The 17,473-nt window shown below is 37.8% G+C and overlaps 1 protein-coding gene across 1 annotated transcript in view; it reads left to right on the top strand.

Annotated features, from left to right (window-relative positions):
* Nucleotides 1-5,616: 5,616 nt before the first annotated feature.
* The window catches only part of LOC141174294 (cadherin-8), a 650,627-nt gene continuing 638,770 nt past the window's right edge, over nt 5,617-17,473 (top strand). Inside the window, exon 1 of the mRNA XM_073659153.1 lies at nt 5,617-6,023. The gene's annotated coding sequence lies outside the window, so the exon portion shown is untranslated. The remainder of the gene's footprint in view (nt 6,024-17,473) is intronic.

Genomic DNA, 17,473 nt, shown 5'->3' with positions numbered 1-17,473 from the left:
CGTTTCAGTTGAATGTGTGTCCGCATAGGGACATTCAGCTGAAGTAGCTGCTCGAGTCAGTGGGCTCCCGTCCCGCACAGGCTCAGTCATGGTCGAACCTTCTGCGACCATGATCGCTACGACATTGCATCTGAGTTGACTACATATGGAAGATCCTAAATGAGAAAAAGAAGTGGTGCTATCTAAGCGTAGTGAGTTTGAATCAAAATATGAAAGGTGAGTTGTAGAGGAAGCTTGCTCACCGGATATGGTTGTGCAATCTGATGCACAACTCCCGTTTTACCTTGGATAGACTGCAGCCTTCCTGATGGAACAGGAGAAAATACTTTTAGGAGTTTTCCACAGAGTAGAGACCGAGATGGAGACCAGGGTTTGGCTCTGTTATTGCCACCAAGTGGAGTCAAGGTGAAAATCCTTCAGATTGCTTCAGTAGACATTTACTTGTACTAATGAAAACATTTAAAAACAAGATGTATGCACAACGCGTTTCATTTGGTTACAGCCTTCTTCAGGTGTATTCTTGAGTTGACTGCCAATCTTTCACTTACTGATAAGGGTTCGAGGAGAGAAAACAGCAGCTAACAGCTTGTCACCAGAGCTGCTGTTATTAAGGCAGGAATTGAACTAATGAAAAAAAAGTTTATAGGAACAGACAACCCAGCCAAACCATATCTTAGACTTTGCACTGATGAGGAACAGTACCCCGAAACACAGTGTCTGCAAACTGAGATTATGCTTCTGGCTTTTATCCTAAGTCATGTGACAAGACTCGTTAAAGGGTCAATTGCTACTTCCTGTAGGTGGCACTAGAGTTCTAGTCCTCTTCCTCTCTGAAGAGACAATTTGCATATTTCCCAGAGGAGCATTGCAGCTTAAAAGTCTCCTCACCTTGACATGCTTAACATGTCACTCTGCCCAAGGAGATATGTTACCCCTTAGATACCGGTCTGACGCCTCTCACCCAGCCAAACTAAATCTCACACTTTGCACTGATGAGAGGCAGTACACCAAAACACAGTGTCTGCAAATTGAGATTATGGTTCTGGCTTTTATCCTAAGTTATATGACAAGGCTTGTTAAAGGGTCGGTATTGACTTTTAGGATTGCTACTTCTTATAGATGGCGCTAGAGTTCTAGTCCTCTTCCTCTCTGAAGGGACAATTTGCATTTTTCCCAGAGGAGCATTGCGACTTATAAGTCTCCTCACCTTGACATGCTTAACATGTCAAACGTTACCCCTTGGATATAGGAGCAGACCGGAAACAGTTAATTTAGAGGGTTTTTTTTTACTTCCCAGCCACATTAATATGCACCGAGACATCTTGCTGCGTTCATCCTGTTCCTCCTGGTTCCAAAATAGACTGGAAGGTGAATGCCAAATTAACTCATAAATTGCTGAATAGAATAATACATGACGGAACAGAATATGTAGCAAAATCAACCTATAATGATGATTTTCCCCATGTGTCTAAAAGTAGCAGAGCAAGAAGACATCACTTATGCAAGTGGCGTATCTGCCAATACATAATGTATTCATGAATGTATTATCACCATTACAGATATACAGAGATCTCCTCTGTATTACAATAATGCTACTTTACACAAGAAAGATTTCTTTAATGGTAGCAGATGTACGCTCTGGACAAGTTCATCCTCTGTGTGAGATGATTAATGCCTTCCATATGCAGCATATTACTTATTTATGCCTTATTTTTAGCGTTTGATGTTCCCTTACCACTGTCTTTGGCATGTTTGTGAGAACTAGCAGTCACCAGAATACTGTACTTCTGTATTGAGACAGATGGCATTGTATCTGCTGCAATGAAGAGAGTATGTGTCTTCTAGTGCCCCCTAGTGGCCACAGAGCTGCTCATCGCTGGCACAATTCGACTAAGGTCATTTAAGTGGATAACATATTCAGTCATGTGCCAGATTCTTACATTGGCTGCTCTCTTTCTCATGTTTCAGAGCTCAACAGGATATTTCCCCTGTGTCTGTTAATACCTAGAGAAGAGAGGAGGCATAAAATCAATAGATTAACCATATTTTTGCCATTTTTTTTAGCAGCGGAGCTTCTTCGAGTAACTGGATAAGTACTATCCTGGCATTTCATTTCTAATTGTTGTAGAACGTTAAATTAAAATAAACAGGTGTTAGGTTTACGTTTTATCCTTCAAAATCATCAGGAATTATATTAGAAATGTTTTACCACAGTTATTAGGAAGTTTGGGGTTTAGAATGTGTTAAATAATAGATCATTTAGAAAAGATGGGAGGCAAGGAGAATCATCGACCGAGATGACAATGGAATGTGGAAAATGTAAATATTTACGCAAATAAGATAAACATTGTAGCAAAAATGATAAAGTGATAGCAAAAAAAGAATAATATTAATCATATTATTAATAATAAAATAATAGTTAAAATAATAATACAAATAAAGCTGATAATAAGAACATCATAATGCATATATAATAATATAATAATGGCATAATAATGAAATAATATTAATAAAAAAATAATAGCTTACACAATAATAATAAAAATAACAATAAATAATAAGATAAAATATATAATAATAACATAATAATAAAATACTTAAAAAATAATAATAGCTTACACAATAATAATAATAAATAATAATACTAAAATAAAATATATAATAATACATAATAAAAATAATAATGATAATATTTTTTAGCTATACAAACTATCTACATGAATAATAATACTAATAACAATAATAATAATAATAATAATAAATAAAATATACAATGATAATAATAATACTAATAATAATAAAAATAACATATATATAATAATAATAATATTTGGCTATGCAAACTAGCTACATGAATAATAACAATACTACTACTACTACTACTATTACTACTACTAATAATAATAATAATAAATACCATTTATAATAATACTAATAATATTTGGCTATGCAAACTACCTACATGAATAAATAATAATAATAATAATAATAATAATAGTAATAATAATAATAATAATGATACGTATTATTATTATTATTACTAAAATACATATAATAATATTAATATTATTAATAATAATAATAATAATAATAATAATAATAATTGGAAATAAGAACTAGCTACATGAATATCTGCAACAAAATAAAAATAATATCTAAAAAAAAAAGAATATAAAATTTGTAATATATTAGTTGTAGAGATTTATGACCATTATTGAATGGTCCAAGTAGCAAACACAAGATGATATGACAATGTAAGTCTCTTGGCAGACGGGGGGAGGGGATGGTTATGAAAGAAGGTTTGATCTTGATTATCAACCCTGTGTTGCTGGTGACTTAGTCCAATAAAGGGTTAACAGATAGTGGCAGTGAGAATTTGGCTGTGTATTCTATAGGGAGATGGATACATTTCTGCCTCTATGGATTGATAATGCTATTAATACCTCCAGGCTCCCTAGTGACACGCATTGACTTATGCCTTTAACTCCTTCTGTGCCGGAGGCTCAGCCCCCCAGCCTGAGAGCTGATGACACACAGTATAAGGGGGGGTAGTCTGACTTTTGCTTTCTGCTTGTACAGTCCTGCTTCCTGCCAGCCATGACCGATTACTGAGGTTCGGTGGGCTCAGTTGCCCCCTAGGTTGATGGGTTTTTAATGATTGCACTTTCTCAAGAGGTCAATTCAATCATCGAGGCCTCTGTAAAACTGGTGGCTGCTGCACAACCTCTTGGGAGATCGAGAGTGGTTAATCACATTACAGGTCCTGTTAACAAATAGACTGTGATGTGAGACATTGATTCTGATATCCAAAAGAGGTTCTGCAGCAGCCGAGCGGTAAACGTTATCAAGGTTGTGTTGTCCAGATAGCTTAACAATACAGAGAAGAATTTGCCATTAACCTATTCTGATATTATATAGTGAATGTAGCAGTGCTGGGTTGGTCATTAATCTATTTTGATATTATATAGTGAATGAAGCAGAGCTGGGTTGATCATTAATCTATTTTGATATTATATAGTGAATGAAGCAGAGCTGGGTTGATCATTAATCCATTTTGATATTATATAGTCAATGTAGCAGTGCTGGGTTGGTCATTAATCTATTTTGATATTATATAGTCAATGTAGCAGTGCTGGGTTGGTCATTAATCTATTTTGATACTATATAGTCAATGTAGCAGAGCTGGGTTGATCATTAATCCATTTTGATACTATATAGTCAATGTAGCAGTGCTGGGTTGGTCATTAACACATTTTGATACTATATAGTCAATGTAGCAGTGCTGGGTTGGTCATTAATCTATTTTGATACTATATAGTCAATATAGCAGTGCTGGGTTGGTCATTAATCTATTTTGATACTATATTGTCAATGTAGCAGAGCTGGGTTTGTCATTAACCTATTTTGATATTATGTAGAGAATGTAGCAAAGCCGGGATGGTCATGTACTATTTTGATACTGCATGGTCAATGTAGCGGAGCTGGGTTGGCCGTGTAACTATTTTGAAACTATAGAGTCCATGTAGCAGATCTGGGTTTGTCATTAACCTATTTTGATACTGTACAGTCAATGTAGCAGAGCTGGGATGGTCATTGACTATATAGTATCAAAATAGTTTATTGTAGCAGGGCTGGATTGGTCATTAAACCATTTTGATACTATATAGTCAATGTAGCAAAGCTGGGTTGGTCATGTAACTATTTTGATACTCTAGAAGTCAATGTAGCAGAGCTTGGTTTGTCATTAGCCTATTTTAATATCGCATAGTTAATGTAGCAGAGCTGAGTTTGTTATTATTCTGTTATTATATAGAGAATGTAGCAGAGCCGGATTGGTCATATAACTATTTTGATATTGTATAGTCAATGTAGCAGGGCTGGGTTTGTCACTAACCAATTTTGGTATTGCATAGTCATTGTAGCAGAGCTGGGTTTGTCACTAACCTATTTTGATACCGTATAGTCAATATAGCAGAGCTGGGTTTGTCACTAACCTATTTTGATATTATATAGTGAATGTAGCAGAGTCGGATTGGTCATTAAACCATTTTGATACTATATAGTCAATGTAGCAGAGCTGGATTCGTCATGTAACTACATTGCTGTTACAACCCCTGACAATATGATAAGTCTTGGGGGTGCAATGAATGCTGAAGCTTTACCTGCAGTCCAACACTATATAACCAAGTCAGCTCTGCTGCATCTACAAATCAGGAATATTTACATATATTGAAATATTGCTGTTTTTTTTTTTAGGAAAATTATTTACACCACCTCAAAAAAAAAAAAAATCCCATCACTGCAGTTGTTGACTTAAAGGGCCAGCAGCGCTGTTTTAAAAACATGCAAATAATGTATTCATACTCCGGACAGAAGGAGAGAGAGATATGCAACGTGAAAATTCAGGATAGCACTGCATTGGCAAAGAAAGGGTTACCAGTCGCAGACAGTGATGGAATCAACAATGACAAGAAAAGTTGGACACTTCACTTGAAATGATGATAATAATAATAATAATAAATAATAGAAAAAAAAAAAGAAATGCCTCCATGAATTTCCAAGCAGCGGACCAGCCTCCAAGCCTTGCAGCCCAATAAGAGCTGTCAGGGGAGGCTCTCTCAGATCACTTTCTCACAACCCTTCACTGTTTTTTTGCTCAGCAGCCAGGCACATTGGAACAGCTCACTGATAAAATTCAAGGATTTACTAGGAATATCCCTGCCTCTCGTTCTTTCTCTCTCTCTCTCTTTTTTTTTTTTTCACTCTCTCGTTCTCTCTCGCTCTCTGTCTGTCTGGAGATACACTGCTGATGTGAGAAGAGACGGAGCTGCTAGAGGAAACTGCATCCTTCTTCCATCAGGACACATTGAGCTTTTCGAGAGTGTCAATCTCTCCATCAGCATGAAAAGGCATCGGAGCCCCCAGTAAGTAAGGGGGCTGCTCCTCCACCGTGGGGGGGGGGAGAATCCATCCGGCTTGGTACCTCATCCTAATCTTGGAGCTGCAGATGAAGATGCTGCACAGTAAGTAGCCACCTTTTTCCATTTCTTCTACTTTGCGGGGGTCTCGTACCATCTCACACCGAGAGAGTTCTTCTTGATAAATGGCCACTGCCTGGGAATAGTCTGCCTCCCTGCAGCAAGTGGTGATGAACATATCATTCCCTGCTTGCAGTTGACTTAGTTGGGCTTCTTCTAGCATAAGGTGTCTCTCTATCATCTCTTTATCATTTGCATCCATGCCAGAGGTCCATCAGTCTTTGCATTTCTTGACCAAACGTCCGTGTCGTGAAAATCTTGCCGTGATGAGAATAAATATTGTTCACCATCCTCTTATGTAAATTGATGAGCATTGGAAGAGAGTGGTTGAGAAAGTCATTTTTTTGGAGGATGGTAATGGTCAATGACTTGGGTGGGAGACTAGTTGCAGCAGAAGACCTGTAAGATTTACACCTACTGGCGGACGAGAGAAAAAGAATGAGAAGATTTAGATCATCCGATCGGATTGGAATTTTAAGACCAAGTTCATCATTTTAGTCCCCCCCTTTAGACACCAATTCTAAACTTACTCCTACAATCCTCAGCATAATTAAATAGAGAGCGTTTGTTGGCTAGACGTAGTGGCATTTAAATGCCTCGAGATCTCAGTCCCTTGGAGGTGTTCTTCATACAGTATTTCACATCTTGGAAAATGGTGCAATAAAACAGAACCATCTGTCTTCCGTCACAGGTAGGGGATCGGAAGGCGAAGGTGCATCCACACCCTATGTTGTATCAGAATGCAGTGGTGGCTAAGGGGTTAAACGCGAGCTCCTGCGGCAGCACGAGAAGACTCGAATGCACTAACTGTCTTCGAACCCATGATTTAATTATGGGAACCCATCAAAAAAGGGCAACAACCAAAACATTAATAATACAATACGGGATCATATGAGCCAAATAAAACATCAGGTTAACACACGAATGGGCTCTTGGTGCTTCCGTTTCAACAGGTCTTTTCTTAAAAAAAAAAAAAAATGCATTTATCGAAGGATGTCAGGATCTAGATTATGGATGGGGCAAAAAAAAAAAGAAAGAAATCATTGCAAATTCATTTTAGTGTAAAGCTTTTGGGGCCGGGCGATGCTGAGAGATGCTTTTGTAATGTGTCTGTGTGCAGTCTTTAGCAGGAGTTACAGACATATTATTGTCAGAGAAATCGATCTCCTCATGCACAAGTTGGTCTTCGTGGACGAGGAAATGAATCAAAGTTGACTTTGAACAATGGGTGGAATTTTATTAGGGGCCGAGAACATTTCCAACGTCCTGCAGAATCCATTCTCAAAAAAACAGTAACGAGTCATTTCCCATAACCCGATCTTTAAATAAAAAAAGAAACTTTTTGGTTTCGATTTTCTAGAATCCCTTAAAAAAGAACAACTTTCGAAGTCACATTCTCGAAGAAAAATGTAGATCACACTTCAAAGTCTGATGATACCACGGGCAGTCTATCTACTTAATTAATTTTGACATGGCACCACACGTAGTGAATATCAAATGTGGGACCTTTGGTGGGACTTCTACGTACGTAGACTTCTCCAATCAATTGTAATTTGGATGTGTTGCTGCGTTTCGAATCCATGCTCAAAACGAGCAGGCTGGAGATGAAGAAGGCCTGGGCAAATAGGAAAGAAATGCTGATTTGCTTTTAAAAGTGTAAATATTTTATGATCCCACGTGCGTTGAATGATTTCACCGTGTCGAGATGTTTTTTTTTTTTGGTTTTTTTACAGTAGCTGAAATAAAATTGGATGCCGCACGGGGTCTCATCAGGCACCTATCATGGTACAAGGCTTTTTTTATTTTTGCCTTGACTCTACTTTTGGCCAACGTCCGAGCAAAACCTAATCTGGGCTGTCATATGTTAGCAGTAGGGATTCAATAAGGATTAATGAGTGTAAACATAATAGAAAGCAGACACACAGGGATGCACGCACCAGTATTATAAGTCAGGTTAGAAGGCGATCAATCCAACGCATTCTCTTTGTAATGCTGTAAATTACATAACCGGCATTGCCGGAGTCAATGAGAATAAATAAATAAAGAAATACAGGCTTTACTTTCCATTACCTTCAATTTTCAAAGTATGATTCGAGTGGCAGCACAGAGAACTTGCTTTGAGTCATGCCTGCGGAAAAAAAAAAAAAAGCATTTACTGTCTGTCATCTGGTACGTAATTATCGATTCTCCGCCGCAGTTCTGCAAAGAAATAAGCACCTTTAAGGACTCCAAAGAAGTTTTTGTACATTTTAATGGAAACACAAAGAAAGTTCCTGGATGAAATTGGAGACAGCTTGAAACTTCTTTGTCTTGTAGAGTAGGTCTTTTTTTTGGACTCTTCAATTTATTTTTCCAGCTTGAACGTTCAACCAGGTGGTCATCCTCATGTATTATTTTGGAGTCTCAAATGTCAAAATGTGATTTTTTTTTCTTATACTTATGTCGCATCTTTTTAATTAGAACCATCATTAACTATACTTGTCCCCCCCCAAAAAAAAAAAAATAAAATAATTCAATGAATAATATCACAGAAATCAAAAATAATAAAAAAAAATGTAAGAACGGAAAAAGAAACTATGGCCAAAAGTGATAAAGGAAAATAAATAAATAAACTAAGTTCATAAGGTTCATAGAGTATGTTCATTCCTACTTACAAAGAAGTTTAAAACAGTCTTTGTATGTTTTAATGAAAACACAAAGAAACTGCCTTGATGAACATGGAGGAAGCTTGAAGCTTCTTTGTCTTGTAGAAGCTTCTTGGTCTTGTAGAAGCTTCTTGATCTTGTAGAAGCTTCTTGGTCTTGTAGAAGCTGATTGATTTTGTAGAAGCTTCTTGGTCTTGTAGAAGTTTCTTGGTCTTGTAGAAGCTTCTTGATTTTGTAGAAGCTTCTTGGTCTTGTAGAAGCTTCTTGGTCTTGTAGAAGCTTTTTGATTTTGTAGAAGCTTCTTGGTCTTGTAGGAGCTTCTTGATTTTGTAGAAGCTTCTTGGTCTTGTAAAGTAGGTCTTTTTCTGGACACTTACTATATATATAAAAAAATTATTTTTTCAGCCTGAACTTTGAACCAAAAACTCACCCTAGGGCTATTTTTGAATCTTGAATTTCAACAAGTGATTTTATTTTAGATATATATATATTTATGTCATATCAATTTAATTAGGGTCATCATTACTGTAACTATACTCATTTTTTCCCACCCCCCAAAAAACGATTAATTGTATAAATAATATCATAAGGATAGAAATTAAAATTAATCTAAAAATTTAAGAACAGAAATATAAACAATGGCCAGAAGTAATAAAGGAAAATAAATAAACTAAGTTCATGAAGTTCATAAACTAGGTTTATTCCTAGTTATAAAGAAGTTTAATGCAGTCTTTGGCCTTATTATACCTAATAATGGCTTTCGTTGGGTGCCAGAGATGTAATATATTCCGAACACGAAAAAAAGTAGCGTTAAAATTCACATTTAAGCCAATGTCCAGGTGGTAAGCCCCAATGCTCAAAAAACAACTGCATGGCTCCATTTTTTTCTCACACCTTGTAATGCCATAATTATATCTTTGCCCTAACTTTTTCAAAGTTTTGGAAAAAAATAAAATAAAACCCTGTAGAGAGAAAGGCTGAAGTATAATTCTTTTGGAATTAAATGCCTACAGAAAATAGTAAGCTCAATGGGTTTCTGAGTACTATTCTGACAAAGAACCTCCGATCTGAAGTTTGTAAAGACAGGCAGGGGGCTACGACTTTGAATGTGTATGTTCAATTTTTGTAACAGCTGGCTCTGCGTATGACAAAGACTATTATTAAGCGGAGTGGTGAAAAATGTAAAAATCTGTTCATTATATTTACTACACTGCTGATGTGATTGAACTTTTAAGCCTGGTTATAGTGGATGAAATTACTTATAGTTTTTCTGTATTCCGGGAGAAAATATTATATATAAATCATGGTTGACAATACAGATTAAATGCTTATCTGGAACGAATACATTTCCTGCGCTAAAGAAAAGCGATAAAATGAAAACTATCTATAATGCTAAATCCTTAATTCGACTGTCAGATAGGTCTTCACCCACTTAGAGTTCATTATTATGGTTGGGCTTGGATGGACCAGAGGTCAAAATGCTGGGGTCTGACCAATAGATGTAGGCTCAAGATAAAATGGTTAATTTTGCAGACATAACAAAAGCAGCGTGTAATTGATGGTGGTTGTGAGACAGTGCTGTGCCCTTCAGCAGGTCTTCCAAATTGCAGTGAAGTCCAACATGGACTAAGTTCAACGTGCCAATGATAAATAAGAGATTCAATATTTTTCAGAGTAGCAATTGACTTGTTCTATCTGTTACTGTCTACAAAGATGGACGTAGATAACTAATCATTGGACCATTGAAGCAGTGGGTCATAATAAACCTCATTGAGGATGGTCTTCTCATTCTCGAAAGCTAAGAGTCTATAAATACTTATTAGACAGCGTTTCTGGTGGACAATGATGTGTTTCCTGTAGAGTACATTCACCAGAAAATGAAAAATTAGATCGTAAATGTGCCTTGTGTATAATTTAATGAATGATTCTGATATGTTGATACACGTGTACAGAACACAGAAAATGTGAAAAAAATGTTTAATTTTTATATACTTATTCTTCAATCAAGATGATATTTTAAAGTCTCCCTAAAGACATTGTAAGGCTTATTTTTTAGTACTAATTCTAAACTGGTTTGTTTATAAATTGTGTTCTCTGATTAATGAACCAACCTACATATAATATCCTATCATTACACCATCAGATTCATAACTATCCTTCTAAATACTGTATATAGTAGACCCCTACCATTTGAGGCTTATAGAGTCATTAAATGTTCATTATAGACTCCACTAGCCCACTAGTTTTCACTTAGGATGCTATTTTTTATACTTTTTTTAGAAAAATAAGATTCATTTCAAAATTAAGTTGTGTAAAATTGTATCAAGAAGATCCTAACATGACCCTATATATAAGTGTAGCATCACGTTCCTAAGAACTTGGGTCAAGTCCAGCCTATTCTTTATTTTTTTTCTTTGGCTTTGACTAACTTTACTCTCTGGATCACTTTCTTTTACTAAAGTAGAAGGTATTTTTGGCTGAATTGTAACACAAATGATAATTAATCCTGAAGGCTATATTATTGTGAATGCCCATAGATCAGTTCCAGATAGATTGTGAATTACAATAATAAACTACAGGCTATGGCAAAAGAATGTATTATTTTTGGACAGTAACCCTTTATCAATATTCTTACCAAAAATAATGTCCTTTTATTTGGTTCTGTATGGTTTTACCATTTTTTGCTTTGGGCATTAAGCATTGGGAATATGTGTTTAGAGAAATAATCAAACACAGTTTACTATAATATGAAAAACATATAGTAGATTTGGGATAGTATTGTGTCCAAATAAGTTCTTCAAGTGCAAACTATACATGGGACAACTTGAAGACCATTTTTGTATGTTCCATTGCCCATTGTAAGAAGAGACATAAATATAATATTTTGCCTTGTTTATACTCGATCTGTTGCAATGAAATGTACCTTCCGGGGCCCTACTACATGTATGGTCATCACATAGGAGTGTCAAATGTGTTTGAGTCATAAGAACTTAATTTTAGCTTTAGACATAATTGGGGAACGTCCAAGTTTAATGTTGGACATTAATGTAGTAAGGGATTGGTATCATCCGAGTCTACATAATCATGATGGACTATGCACATACTAATAAAGACCAGAAGGTTGGGCCCCAATAACTTTATAATGATGGTATCAACCAAATAAAAATAATAAGTAAACATTTGAATATTTCTTATAACGTAATACTATTAGCATTAATGAACTGAGGACTCTATATCCTGTCTGACTTGACAATTACTCTTTTGTTTTCGAGCAATGTACCATCATGATTATTTACGCGCCTGAATTGCACATTGCGATTTTCTGGCAAAAAGCTATTTTTTTGCCTATTAATTAAATCCATGTATTTATGCCACAAGAAAGAGAGAGATGCGTTCTGCCACCTCGTAAAGCACAATAATTAAAGGAAACCTCTGCACAAGGTTTACATGTATCGTGTAATGATTATCCAGTTTCATTAGGGCTTGGGGACTTGCAGTAAACTACTGTGAGTCATATTTGTTGATATACATAATGATTAAAATCATTTGTTGAATTGATTGTTTTCCAGTTGAATATGATACCACTCTGTTTCCAGAAAGAACAAAAGACGATGACAAAAATTGCCTTTTTCTAACTAATGCAGAGTAGATTTGTAAAAGGATTAAATGAAGTGAGGAAATTGCTCATAATCCCGTGTTTTATGGTTCGGCTCTATTGCAGAGGAGAGAGGGGAAGTTGTTGAAGTAAACAAAAAAAAAGTTTATGGTTGGATTTCGCAATGGTGTACAAAATTCCCAATAAGTTCTCTTCTTGAGTCTTTCTTGGTGCTAAGCTCCATATAGACTGAATCACGAGAGGTTCCCATGTCAAGGATGGTCTCAATATTTGCTTTTGAGAAGCATGGTTGCGTAAACTACTAGAAACTAAATTTTGTCAAAGAGATTACCCTATGCTTGCTTGTAACAAATTTTGCTTAGAGAGAGCCATCGGTGGCCCCATAAAATTCCAACAATGGTTGCTAAAATGCTTCCCAAAGATACCGCCAAAAAATTATAGCTGTAGCACTTTCCCTATGAATAAAACAGCCCTTAATTCTATGGGGATCTGCTCGGAAAGCTTATTTTTTAGTCTGTTGGATGGTGTAGTGTAAATTTTTGATTGTGCCCATATTCTTGCTATGGATATGCATTTCTGGCTTGATATTGGTATCAGTTTCATATAAGGTGTGTAAGACATAACATTAAAGACCCAGACTGTGCTTCATGTGGTCACCTATAAAAACTATTATTGACCCATGTGAGACTTTAAAGAGGACCTGTCACAGGACAAAAGTTATACATTTTTGCTTTATTCCCAATGTTCCCCTGAGTATGACATTTTTTATTTTTTTTTAATCCTCCATACGGTTGCAGAGATATGGTCCTTTTTGTTTAGTGCCCAATTGTATGATCTTGATCTAAGTGGGCGTGGCTCATATGATTCCTTGGGGGCATGTCTTTAGGCTGCTTTGCATGATTACCCTGTCAAAGAACATAAGAGCAATAAATAAAATGCCCGTATCTCTGGAACCGCATGGCGGATTTAAATAAAATAAAAAAGTGAATACTCAGGGTAGAAGCAGCAATAAGATAAGAGCAAAAACTTACTACTTTTGAGTAACTGGTGGCATGTTTGACTCTTTTCAGAATTTAACTTCCTGGAAAATGTATATGGAATTGATTTTTCTAAAACTTTAAATGTCTTGAAGGAGTTCAGAAAAAAATAACAAAAACAGCACCACCACTGTCCACAGGTTGTGTGTGGTATTGTAGCTACATCATGCTTGTCAATGGAGTTGACTTGCAATACTAGCCCATAAGCTATAAACAGGGATGATGCTCTTTTTGGAAGGAGTCAGCCATGTTTTTCTAACCCCAGACAACCCCTTTAAGTTTAAAATAGGAGTATTCATTTGGAATTAGGAAAATTAGTCTCAACTTTGTTAAAAGAATTTACAAACTCCAACAAAGAGGAGGGGATTAGCTTATATTTCTAGAGAAATATTGCAATTTTCTAAATTTACGTGTTAATTAATTGGCAATAGAAGATAAAGAGTGAAGGATTTGAGGAATATAGTTCTTAAAATGTGGCAATTGTTAGAATATATAGTATAATTCTTAATTAAAATATCACATGCTAAGAAAATGTTAGAACTCAGGATGTGGTGCCATCATACCGCTTAGGGTGCTGTTTTTGCCCACGTTTGTTGGTCCAGTCGAGATGTATGTCTAGACCCCTCCAGAAAACAGGATTCGAACGTATGTACCGACAAGGCTATGGACTATAATGGTGCCAATAGAATTAATGTGTGCTACAATTTCGGGCGTATACACCTACTGAAGACTGGGTCTTTGCCTCCAGTTCAGTGTCCACCTCCAGTTGGCTTACACACCCAAAAGTTATGTCCAACAGAGCACTTGATGACTCTGTCGGCATCATTATAGTGTATGGCCAAATTGGCGCATTTGTCTGAATCCCGTCCGGACGTAAGCCCCGATTGAACCAAGAAACGTGGGAAAAGCGCAATGTGAAGGCACTCTTAGTAAAAATATTCAAAGTATCATGTAACTACTTCTGTACCTTGAAATTAATTGTGTCTCAACTTGAGAAACTTTCTGGCCTTCGTAATCAGGCCAATGGTGACCAAATGGAAATTTCTATGTGATCAAAATAAGCATTTTTCCAAATTAATTATCCTTAGAACAGGGGTGATATTTACTGTTTGTGTGAGCCTGTGCTCAGCGCAAAAAACTGCATAACGTGCAGGTCTGTTGATTACTCCGGAAAAAATAATGCTTCATAGGTCTTAAGATCTGCATATTTTTGGTTTGGCTATAAGCTTCTTGCGTCATCTCGGGTAGACCAATACAATCATGTTCCTTTGTGTATATCAAAGAGTTATTCTGCTTGAATCTATTCTTAAGAAACATAGTTTATTCTATCTAGTGGGGCTTATTATCAACTAAGCTTCCTGGCTTACGCTTCAAGGTTAGTCTTCAACAGTAATAGGAATATAGAGCATTGCAGGCTTGCGAAAACACAAATCCAGAATGTCTAAGCAGAAACGTAGGAACTTTGAGACTTCTCCAATGAAAAATAAGTGCACAATTCAATTAGTGTAGCATATATTTATATATCTTATCGATCTAAGATTTCAATCTCCATGCACCACAGCGCCACCACAGGTAAAATTAAACATTAGACGGTACCGCTGGGTTGGCTATGTAATGCAGACTGGGTCAAATTATCCAGTAAAAGGAACAGTCTTGTAGCCGATCTCCATTGTGGACATGAAATGCAGATGCTACCTTGTACACCTTACATATTAATGCAGGATAAATGACAATAAGTTTTTTGAACTGGACAGCCCCTTTAATGATGCTCCAGTTTATGAATATAATTTGCATTAAAAATTCAGGAAGATGAATCTAGACTAGAGATGAGCAAATCAATTTGATGCAAATCTAATTTGAATAAAATTTGTAGAAATTCACAAAATCTAACACTATGCGATTTACTCTGCATAAAATGCCTAAAACACCAGTCCCTATTTTGTATATTACCTTAGTTTGCATTAATTTAAGAAAGTTTACAAGATCTCAGGCTTGGCCGGACAGCACTAATGCATAATGCCTTACAATTTTCACATCATTTTGTGTAGTAAAGTCAATCAGACAAGACTATCATAGTCTGCATAAAAGTTGAGGCAGGGAATTCAGGAGATATTTTGAGATGAATCTTAATAATGAGATGATGTCAGAGGTTAGTCATAGAGATCAGGAGAGAAAGCCATAAAACAGTGAAAAAACTGTATAGATAGTGTATGACTGCAAAACAGTGAAGAAGATCATTATTTGACGAAAGGAGAATAAAACAGATTTATTTGATGTTGAGAGAGATAATCGTGTAACTATGTCTGTGAGGCAGGCGAGTCACTGCATCTGTGAGGCAGGAGAGTCACTGTGTCTATGAGGCAAGAGAGCCACTGTGTCTGTGAGACAGGGGAGACACAGTGTCTGTGAGGTAGGAGAGTCACTGTGTCTGTGAGGCAGGAGGGTCACTGTGTCTGTGAGGAAGGAGAGTCACTGTGTCTGTGAGGCAGGAGAGTCTCTGTATCTCTGAGGCAGAAAAGTCACTGTTTGTGAAGCAGGAGAGTCACTGTGTCTGTGAGGCTGGAGAGTCACTGTGTGTGAGGCTGGAGAGTCACTATATCTAAGAGGCAGGAGAGTCACAGCTTCTGTGAGGCTGCAGAGTCACTGTATCTGTGAAGCAGGAGAGTCACTGCGTCTGTGAGGCAGGAGAGTCACTGCGTCTGTGAGGCAGGAGAGTCACTGCATCTGTGAGGCATGAGAGTCACTGTGTCTGTGAGGCAGGAGAGTCACTGCTTCTGTGAGGCACGAGAGTCACTGCATCTGTGAGGCACGAGAGTCACTGTGTCTGTGAGGCAGGAGAGTCACTGAGGTCTGTGAGGCAGGAGAGTCACTGTGTCTGTGAGGCAGGAGAGTCACTGCATCTGTGAGGCAGGAGAGTCACTGCGTCTGTGAGGCAGGAGAGTCACTGTGTCTGTGAGGCAGGAGAGTCACTGCGTCTGTGAGGCAGGAGAGTCACTGCGTCTGTGAGGCAGGAGAGTCACTGTATGTGTGTGGCAGGAGAGTCACTGTGTCTGTGAGGCAGGAGAGTCACTGTGTCTGTGAGGCAGGAGAGTCACTGCATCTGTGAGGCAGGAGAGTCACTGTGTCTGTGAGCCAGGAGAGACAGTGTGTCTGTTAGGCGGGAAAGTCACTGTGTATGTGTGGCAGGAGAGTCACTGAGTCTGTGAGTCAGGAGAGTTGCTGTGTTTGGGAGGCAGGAGAGTCATTATGTCATATTTATTTGATGTGGAGAGAGATAGTAGAGTATCTGTGTGTGTAAGCCAGGAGAGTCACTTGTCCTTGAGGCAAAAGAGTTGCTGCATTTGTGAGGCAGGAAAGTCACTGTGTCTGTGAGGCAGGAGAGTCCTTTTATCTGTCAGGCAAGAGAGAGAGTGTGTATGTGAGGTAGGAGAGTTACTGTATCTCTGAGGCAGGAAAGTTACTGTGTCTATGAGGCAGAAGAGTCACTGTATCTGTGAGGCAGCAGAGTCACTGTATCTGTGAGGCAGGAGAGCCATTGCATCTGTGAGGCAGCAGAGCCACTGTGTCTGTGAGGCAGGAGAGTTACTGTGTCTCTGAGGCAGGAGAGTCACTGTGAATGCAAGGCAAGAGAGTCACTGTGTCTGTGAGGCAGGAGAGTCACTGTGTCTGTGAAGCAGGAGAGTCACTGTGTCTGTGACAAAGCAAGAATCACTGTGACTGTGAAGCAGGAGAGTCACTGTGTGTGTGAGGCAGGAGAGTCACTGTGTCTGTGAGACAGGAGAGTCACTGCATCTGTGAGGCAGGAGAGTTAGTGTGTCTGTGAGGCAGGAGAGTCACTGTCTCTGTGATGCAGAAGAGTCACTGTGCCTGTGAGGCAGGAGAGACACAGTGTCTGTGAGGCAGGGGAGTCACAGTGTCCGTGAGGCAAGAGAGTCATTGTGTCTGTGAGGCAGGAGAGTCAATGTGTCTGTGAGGCAGGAGAGTCACTATGTCTGTGTGGCAGGAAAGTCACTGTGTCTGTGAGGCAGGAGAGTCACTGTGTCTGTGAAGCAGGAGAGTCACTGTGTCTGTGAGGCAGGAGAGTCACTGTGTCTGTGAAGCAGGAGAGTCACTGTGTCTGTGAGGCAGGAGAGTCAA

Source organism: Phyllobates terribilis, unplaced genomic scaffold (assembly GCF_046119375.1).
Source record: "Phyllobates terribilis strain yellow unplaced genomic scaffold, ASM4611937v1 Scaffold_13__5_contigs__length_258822181, whole genome shotgun sequence".
NCBI classification, from domain to species: Eukaryota; Metazoa; Chordata; class Amphibia; order Anura; family Dendrobatidae; genus Phyllobates; species Phyllobates terribilis.
This window is presented reverse-complemented; position numbering and strand designations above follow the sequence as displayed.